Source organism: Cheilinus undulatus, linkage group 14 (assembly GCF_018320785.1).
Source record: "Cheilinus undulatus linkage group 14, ASM1832078v1, whole genome shotgun sequence".
Classification (NCBI taxonomy): Eukaryota; Metazoa; Chordata; class Actinopteri; order Labriformes; family Labridae; genus Cheilinus; species Cheilinus undulatus.
The window spans coordinates 6730705-6740566 of NC_054878.1; positions in this window are offsets into that span (position 1 = coordinate 6730705).

Sequence of the window (9862 nt, forward strand, 5' to 3'; positions counted from 1 at the left end):
GAAGAGATCGCAGAGTGAATGTGGGATCATTACTTCCTCTTCAGGAGTCAGAGCTGGCTTTGGGAGCCGAGGGATTTTTACCCTGTTCTGTAAGCTCTTACTGGTGTACGGTGTTGAAAGAAATGCTAGAAAGTTCAACAGGAAGTCTGCTGAAGTTAGCCATCATGGTTTCAACAGGTAAACAGCAAAGATTTCAATAATAATATAAACTTAATAATACATTTTATTTATAAAGCGCTTCTCGTAAAAACTCAAAGACACTGTACGATGCAGAAAAAGGTGAAAACACATGAAGAGCACCATTAAAAGCAGGCAAACAAACAAAAATAACAAAACAGCATCAGAATCACAAATTAAAAGCCTGGCTAAAGCAGTGGTTCTCAACCTAAGGGGTCTCCAGACACTGAGATGGGGTCTCCAGTTGCCTTTAAAAAACTAAGAATATATTTTTTAATTACACTGTTGCCACTTTGCACTAGTTTGGCCAAATCTTTGAATCTTTTTTTTTTTTATCACTGTTTGGCATCAACTGAGCCAATTTTACATTTTTGCTACTTAAAACCATTTTTTGCCCATTTTAAACCCTTTCCATCACTTTTTCCTGCATGTTTTGGCCACTTCTAAACCAATTCTTGCCACTTTCTGCCTATTGTTGCCTCTATCAACCACTCTTTACCCTCCTTTTGCCAATTCTAACCACAGTTAACAAATTTTTGCCAGTCCATATCAGTTTTTCATCCCAGTCCACCTAATTTCCACCAATTTTTGTACTTAAAAGCCATTTCAGCCACTTTTTTAATTCCCTTTTACCACTTTTTGTTCCTGTTTCTGCCACTTTAACCCACTTTTGGATATTTTTGCCACTTTTATCTAATTTTTGCAACTTGTAACTAATGTATTTTCTTAAAAATTAAATTTCATCACATTTTCCACCATTTTTTCCATTATAAACCAATCACGGCTATTTTTAACCCATTTTACTTATGTTTTTCACAGAAGTTATTTTCAATTAAAGAAGGCTGTTTACTACACAAATGAATAAATAAAGATATTTGATAAGAGTGGTTATTATTCAGGTCAAATATAAAATATGGTTCTCACAGCTTAACTTCACAATGGACCATGGTTTTGCTGACCTCCAAGGACCCCTAGTTTGGCTGAGTCCCAGAAACCTGCCATTTTATCCCCCCTTATGGACAGCCTTGTCTGCACACGACTGTTCTCAATTGTGCATGCCTATGTTCAACCACATTCAGGTACGGGGGGGTCCCTGGTCTCTGGCACCTTAGTTTTTGGGGTCCTGAGCCGAAAAGGTTGAGAAACCCTGGTCTAAAGAGGTGAGTTTAGAAGTGATTTGAATGGGGGTGGGTCCATGCAGTTTTGAATTTGTGTTGGGGATATGGAGAACGCTCTGTCCCCCCAGGTTTGGTGCTCGGTTCTTAAAGGGGGAGCATGGAGGTTGGCAGTGGAAGAACACAGGCCACGGGTGGGAGTGTGATGGTGAAGGAGGTCAGTGAGGTAGAGAGGGGCCTCTTAGGGTAGGGAGCCAGTGAAGGTTTTGAAGAACAGGGGTGATGTGATTGCAGGAGTGTGTATGGGTAAGGAGGTGTGCAGGAGAGTTTTGCATGTATTGAAGTTTATTGAGGACTTTGGAGGATGTACCATAGAGCAGAAGTTCTCAACCTTTTCAGCCTGCGACCCCCAAAATATAAGTGCCAGAGACCGGGAACCCTCGCTGTACCTGAAGGTGGTTGAACACAGCCATGCATATTCAAGAATAGTGCAGACAAGGCTGCCCAGACTGGGGGATAAAGGGGGAGGTTTCTGGGACCCAACCAAACTGGGGGCCCATAGAAGTCAGCAAAATCATGATCCATACTTTATATTTGACCACTCTAATCAAAGAAACAAACATCTTTATTTATTCATTTGTTACTAAATAGCCTTCTTAAAAATGAAAACTTTAGTTTAAAAACATATTGCAAATGGGTTGAAAATTGCTAAAATTGGTTAATAATGGCAAAAAATTGTGGAAAAGGTGGTGAAATTGGATTTTTAACTAACATAAATGGGTGAAAGTGGCAAAAATGGGCACAAAAAGTAGTCAAATGGGATTAAAAAGCAGCTGAAATGGCTTTAAAGAGCAAAAACTTGGTGGAAATTAGGTGAATAAAATCAAGCACCTAGCCATGCAGCCAGCCTATCCCCCCCCCCCCCCCATTTTATTTTTTGTTTGTTTTTAAGTAAAATTATCACTTAATGTTTATAGAACTTCAAAAAAAAAAAAACATTGGGGTTCAGTGAACCCCAATAATAATAATGTCAGAGTTTAAATGTCTGTATTTTTAAAACTAAAAGAAAACATTTTTTTTAGTTCTGTTAAATTATATAACTTGAACATGCCACAGGATAAACACGCACAGATTTTTTTTCCAAAAAAAAGAAAATTATATTTTTTATGCTTTTACTTTGCCTCCCCCTTACAAACATACATGAACACTTTAAGATCATACTGACAACACCAGCCTGGGGATATGATTTGAATGAAAGATTCCTATAGCGGGATTCTGCTTTTATTATGTCCACTTGCAATTATTTTATCCCAGAGGAGCCACATGTAAGCCTCAGCCTATAAAAGTTATTGATATTATAATAACTTATAAACATTTATCACTCACTTATTCACAAGCTAACGTTAGTTTGTTAATGCTTGGTGCTGACCTGCAATTATAGATGGACACACAAACTCTGTCACACATACACAGACACACACACGCACAACTGCTCCTATCGCCTTTGTGACTGTGAAGCTCATGCTTCTCCTCCCTCTCTCCATGAGGCAAATATCATGGATTAGATGAATGCCTGGTTCATCAGTTAATTTCTTTTGTTTTTGTCTAGTCTTGTAACAGAAACGGAACAAAAGTTCCGCTGGAGTTTTTACGACAACGAGCTGTTTTTAGATTGCTAGCATCTCATCTTCATCATGAGACACGGTTGATGGTGAATATAACTACTCTAGTTCACCGCTAATCATTGGATTATAACCAGGGAAGTACTAACCTAACTGAAATTCATACATTTTAATTTACATTTTTAACATCTGATAAAAAGAAATTATAATTCTGAAGGCATGGTGGCTTTTATTTTGGCGTGGCCATGATCAGCTACATGTAGCGGAAACCCTGCCCTTTATCTTCAGTGAAGACCGATCTTAATGCTTCAGCATACCAAGACATTGTGGACAATGCTGTTCTTCCAACTTTGTGGCAACAGTTTGGGGAAGACGCTTTTCTATTCCAGCATGAATGTGCACCAGAGCACAAAGCAAGGACTATAAAGACATGGATGGGTCTAGCATGGAAGAACTTGACTGGTCTACACAGAGCCCTGATCTCAACCCCATCCAGCACCTTTGGAATGTACTGAAATGGGTATTATGAGCCAGGTGTTCTGGTCCAACATCAGTGCCTGACCTCATAAATGCTCTACTGAATGAATGGGCACAAGTTCCCATAGAAACAATCTTGTTGAAAGCCTTCAGAGAAGAGTGGAGGTTGTTATAGCTGCATAAGGGGACCAACTCCATATTAAAGTCCATGTATTTGAAGACAATGTCATTACAGTCCCCGCTGGTGTAATGGTCTTACTCCAGTGAAGTCTTCTGGCTCTAAGAAATATTGCAGTTGAAGGTGCTTTGGCACTGACTATAAACCTTTCACACACAGTCTGTGGTCCCAAAGCTGGTCAGTTAGCAGAAACTGAACCAGTCCCACGGTGGTGTAGTCCTGCAGGATTTTAACACTTAAAGATATCTCTCTCTAAAGTGGATAGATATTGGCACTCTACAGATTCATGAAGCCAAACTGAAACATAAGCAAAGGATGTCAGTTTAAAGTGTCACGGTTTGACACCTAATCCTCCTCATCTTCACTGCGGTTGAACAGAAACAAAAAGTAAGACTGTTTCTTGTTTTCGTTCTCATCTGTCAGCCGTCCATCCAGTGAACAAAGAGCGTCACTCACACGGCTAAAAATAGCTCAGGCTTCTGTTTGTTTTCTATACGCTTTGTTTTTCCAGTAAGAAGGGTAAGCTATGGTCTGTATTTATTTAATGACACTGTGATGGTTTCTATCTTGTCATCATTTAGGGTAAAGAAAAAACCACAAACTTTAAAATGAAACCAGTTAACCTGAAGTGACCTACAGCGTCTGTTTGCATTCTTCTCCTGCATCGTTTTCTCACATCTGAGCTCCAGGAGAACTAAAAGAAAGACAAAAGCACAGAGGAGGATGATTTACCAGATAAGTAATCCTTCACTTCACAGCGTCAGTCTGAGCGCTGTCATGTTCTGATATCTATGCAGCACACTGGATGTGCAGCTGTCATAAAAGCATGCAGGACAGATTTCCTGTTGCATTGCATGCTTGCTTTCCACACTGCATCCGTTAAATACTTAATCCTCATTTTTCTCCTTTTAAAAAATCTGGTGTGGTGTTTTGTGTTGATGAGGCTTTGACATCGGTGAGTTTGCCTCCATGTTGTAGATGATTATGTAAACAGGCTTGAGCTTGTACAGCTACCCAAAGCACCTTTACACCGCAGTGATGGCAGAGGTTGATAAGGAGAAACGGCCATCAGTATCAGCTAATTCAACTCATGCCCTTTAACACGCCATCAATGAAGCATTGGGACCAGACTGGGGTCTAGAAAACATAAACCTTCTAACTTCCTAATGTAGCCATCCATGGTAGAATCAATAAAGTCACAAAATAATATCAAAATGAACAAATTAAACCCAGAGAGGTGAAACAGTCTGTTGTTTATTTCTTCTCATCTGAAGTTGTGTCTCTCTTTTGATTTTGAGTCTCGGCCTGCGCTCTGATCCAGGAACACTTCCTGTGGTCATCGGTATGAAATATCAGTCCTGAAACATTTGGAGTATGTGAAATTTGGGGGTTACACCTCTCAATTATCCCCTTTCATTAAACAAGCACTTTAATGATGACGTCCATGAAATTTTTGATGTTTTCAACAAACTTTTAGGTATTTTGAGTTTTCCTCAAACAGTTCAAAGAGCTGTCTCTTTTATGTGATCAATAAGATCTAGATTCTTGCCTCTTTTAATCCTTTTTTTTGTCTCTTTTCACAGTTATTTCATTCTTTTCCAAAAGGGTTGTCTCAGTTTCTTCTTCTAAAATTTGTGGCATCTGGACATTTGTGGACAGTATAGCCAAGTTATGAAGTCTAACATTATTTTCCTGATCACTGAGTTGAATATACCCATCCACATTGTTAACATCATTAATGTGGTCATGTGTTTTATGAAAAGGGGTTAACATTTTAAAATGGCCATATTGTGCTACAGTATACATATACATATTTTTTTGTTGCTGTGATCAGAGTGGTTGTTATTCAGATTAATAAATATATGATTATCACAGCTTAACTTTAGAACAGACCATGTTTCCCTGATGTCCATGGGCCCCAAAAAGCTCTCATCTCTATCCTCCATTAGGGACGGCCTTTGGCACACATTAAGAACTCATGTTTTATGGTGTTATTGTGTTATATCATTAATGTTTTTATATTTCTGTATTTTTTTTTGTCTGTTCTCCAGGGTGTTTTACAGAGACAGTACATTTTGAAAAATAGTTTTATTGTATTTTGATCAGTTTAAAAAAATGAGCCTACTTTGAGTAAAATACCAGCCAGAATATTAATCATATGCTATGACATTGCTGGATTTGGTGGGTCAAATGAAACTAGTGCCCTGTTTAAACTACAATGTTTTGCTTGGTTTGCTGTTTTCGTTTCCAAAAAGTTCCATGTTCAGACGGCAACGTTTTCAAAACGATCTCCGTTCACATGAGACTGCGGGAAACACCAAAAACAATGTAGTATACATGCCAGGCCAGTAGATGGCGGTGTGATTTCTGTGCTTGCACCAGATTCAGACTCGACCCATACGCCCTTTGATGGGACAAGTCAGAATCTGATGCAGGCACAAAATACGTCTCAGCTGATCCAAGTGATGGTGAGGTAAATAAACACTTTGTTGGAGAAGTACAGTTGAATTCCAAAGAGTGAGGAGCACGAACAGTACAACTGTGCCAGCCATCTTTGTTTTGGACTTCCTGTCTGCCCATGCTTTATAAGCCTACTCGCGTGTGGATATTTACTGCAGCCGCAGAGCGCATGTTCGTTTTCAGAAAGTGCTGTTTTCCCTGTTTACACGGAGACGGAGACGAGGGTGTTTTGAAAAACTTCCACTCTGGAGCCCATTCCCAAAAAGTTCCGTTTTCAGGCACCAAAACGCCATTGCTGTGTAAAAGGACAGCCAAAACACTGCAAAACTTTTGTGTTTTCACTCGAAAACGTCATGTAAACAGGGCATAGATGGGTACCCAAATGAAGGGCTGGTTCAGAGCTGAAAGAGTCAGTTCTTCTTGGTGAGCTGAGCCAAATGACCTGGATCACTGAAAAGAGCTAGACTTCCCATCTCTACACCCTGCTGTACCTTTGTCTTTATTCTTTCATTTAGGCAATGATTAAAAAGACCAAATCAGTTAAATTTCACTTAAAGCAGGTAAAATAAAATCACCGGTTATTTCAACAGTTTTAGTGGTAAAGAGTCTGAAAACTGGGGATTTAGTTCAGCTGTATAACAGTTAGGAAGGAGGGTGGGGCTTAAAAAGCTAACTGAATTATTTACTGTGTGGATTTGAAGGATTATTATGTTGAAAATCAGCTAAAAGTACGACTATGTCTGCGGTCTGCAATGTTTTTAAAATCAGTTAAGGTGTGAAAATCTTCTGTTGTGTAGGATGCCAAAGACTTCTCTGGATTTAAGCTGAAAATGGCGTAAATCCAAACAATCCACTGACTTGAGTGCCTATCAGCAAAAACTGTCCTGTTTTTCCTCTGCTCTAAAATCTGCTAAGAAGGCGTTCTATCAATCAAAGATCTGTGCTGCCACTGATGCACGCAAACTCTTCTCTGCTTTTAACTCGCTCCTCTCTCCTTCAAACCCACAACCCTCCAGTATGTTGACTCCAGACATGTTCGCCTCCTACTTCACTGACAAGGTTTCTACCATCAGCAACCAATTCTCTGAGCCTGTCCAACTCAGTTTTCTGCCACCAGCTAGTGATGCATCACTTAGCTCATTCTCTCCACTAAGTGAGAGTGAGGTCACCAGGCTTCTGCTTGACTCTAAGCCCACAACCTGTCCCCTCGATCCGATACCATCACATCTCTTGCAGGCGATTGAGCCCACAATCAGCCCTGCTGTGAGTTGTATCATTAACTCCTCTCTGTCCACAGGTGTTTTCCCAGCTGCTTTCAAGCAAGCGCGGGTTACACCACTGCTCAAAAAACCCACTCTCAACCCAGCCCTGGTTGAAAATTACAGGCCGGTCTCACTTCTCCCATTCCTATCAAAAATACTGGAGCGCACAGTCTTCAACCAGCTCTCAGAACACTTGCAGAACAATGATCTACTTGATCAGAATCAGTCTGGCTTTAGGCGGGCCACTCTACTGAAACTGCACTTTTGTCGGTAACGGAATCACTTGGCCAGAGCAGCTGGTCAGTCCTCAGTTCTCCTACTGCTGGATCTGTCTGCTGCCTTTGACACAGTAAACCACCAAATCCTCCTCTCCACACTCTCTTCACTTAGTATCTCAGGATCTGCCCTACAGTGGTTTAAGTCCTACCTCACAGGGAGATCTTTTAGAGTATCATGGAAGGGAGGAGTGTCTAAACTGCATGGCTTATCAACAGGGGTGCCTCAAGGGTCTGTGCTTGGTCCCCTACTTTTCTCAATATACACCACCTCACTTGGTGCAATCATCCGCTCCCATGGCTTTTCTTATCACTGCTATGCAGACGACACACAGCTATTCCTGTCCTTTCCACCAGATGACACAACTGTCTCAGCTCGGATCTCATCCTGCCTTGCTGATATTTCTAAATGGATGAGGGAACGTCACCTTCAGCTCAACCTGCCCAAAACAGAGCTCATTATCATCCCAGCCAGTCCCACTATGGAACCGCAGATCAGTATCCAGCTTGGATCAAATAATCTCTTGCCCACTAAGTCAGCCCGGAATCTGGGTGTCATGATTGATGACCAGCTAACCTTCAAGCTCCATGTGGCCTCGATTGCTCAGTCCTGCCGATTTGCCCTCTACAACATCAAGAGGATCAGACCCTACTTGACAGAGCATGCTACACAACTCCTGGTACAGGCTCTTATAATATCATGTATTGACTACTGTAACTCATTACTGGCAGGCCTACCTGCATGCACAGTTATACCTCTGCAGTTGATCCAGAACGCAGCAGCACGTCTGGTCTTCAACCAACCCAAGAGAGCTCATGTCACGCCTCTTTTAATCTCTCTACACTGGCTTCCAGTTGCAGCTCGCATTAAATTCAAAACTCTAATCATTGCTTACAAAGCAGTAACTAAAACTGCTCCTGTTTACCTGGAGTCCCTCATCCAGGTCTACACCCCTTCTCGCCCACTACGCTCAGCCAGCGAAAGGCGCCTGGTACTTCCAGCACATCATGCTCCTAAGTCACTAGCTCGACTCTTCTCCTCTGTTGTCCCTAAATGGTGGAATGAATTACCCAACTCCATTCGATCTACAGACTCCCTGTCTACTTTCAAGAGAAGGCTAAAGACCCAGCTCTTCAGAGAACACTTTGCACTTAGCTAGGCAATTCTCTACTGTTGTCCCCAGTAGTAGATTGAGTCTCAGCCAGACTATTCTCCACTGCTGCCCCCAGTGGTTGAATGAGTTTCCCAACTATAGTTAGCTCGCACTGTCCTGCTCCACTTCTGGGATTTCTTTGCCCAGCTCTTTGGGAATGATCCAGCACTTGGTACTTGGTAAATAGTTGTTGTGAAGTCTAATGACTGGCGATTAGTGATCCCACATTTTCCTTGATTCATTGTTGCTGTCTAATAACAAAAAAAAAAAACAAAAAAAACAAAAAAACAAAAAAACAAAACAAAAAAACTACATAAACAACGTATATTTTAGGTACTCTGCCTTAAACTCTACACGGCAGCACTTGCGTCCAATTGGACCTGAAGCACTTGATGGCACTTACTGATGTTGTTTCTTCTTGTCTAGATCATTGCTTGTGTTGTTCTTGCTCTCAAATGTACGTCGCTTTGGAGAAAAGCGTCTGCTAAATGACATTGTAACATTGTAACATTGTAAAATGTCAGACTGAGAAACCATTATAAAGAAGAGTAGACACAATCCTGCAGCCATCAGTATTTTACTGGGTCATTCTGTTATAAACAACAATGTGATTGGTTGTTGTTATTATTCCAAGAGATGATATCCTGAAACTATAAAGGTATGTTCATAAAAAATGGGTTTGCTTTTTATAACAGTGTCACTAATCTTACTCAACCTTTATCTTATTTAAAACTATGCATGTTTTCATTTTTATAGCAGTCAGGATAAACTAACATTTTGATTGTGACACCAGACGACTCGAGGCAGAATTTTGTATATTTTCTTCATAAATGAGAGCACGGCCAGTCTGAAAGGGAAAGGAGGATGAACAAGAACAGGAAATGTGATGCTCGCTCACAATGAAACAGCATTTTAATGTTTATTGTTTGTCCTTTATCTGAGCAGGAAGTTCACCAGGAAAAATAAAAGTCTGAACAAAGAGATAGACACTTTGATGGGATGGGAAGGGAAGAATTCATGTTAGAGTGAATAGACCTATTTAGACATAATAACAGGATAATTAAAGATTGGAACAGAACAGAAAGAGGAGGAGATTCTTTTAAACGAACAAGGAAATAAGGAGTTGTTCATGATGACACAGC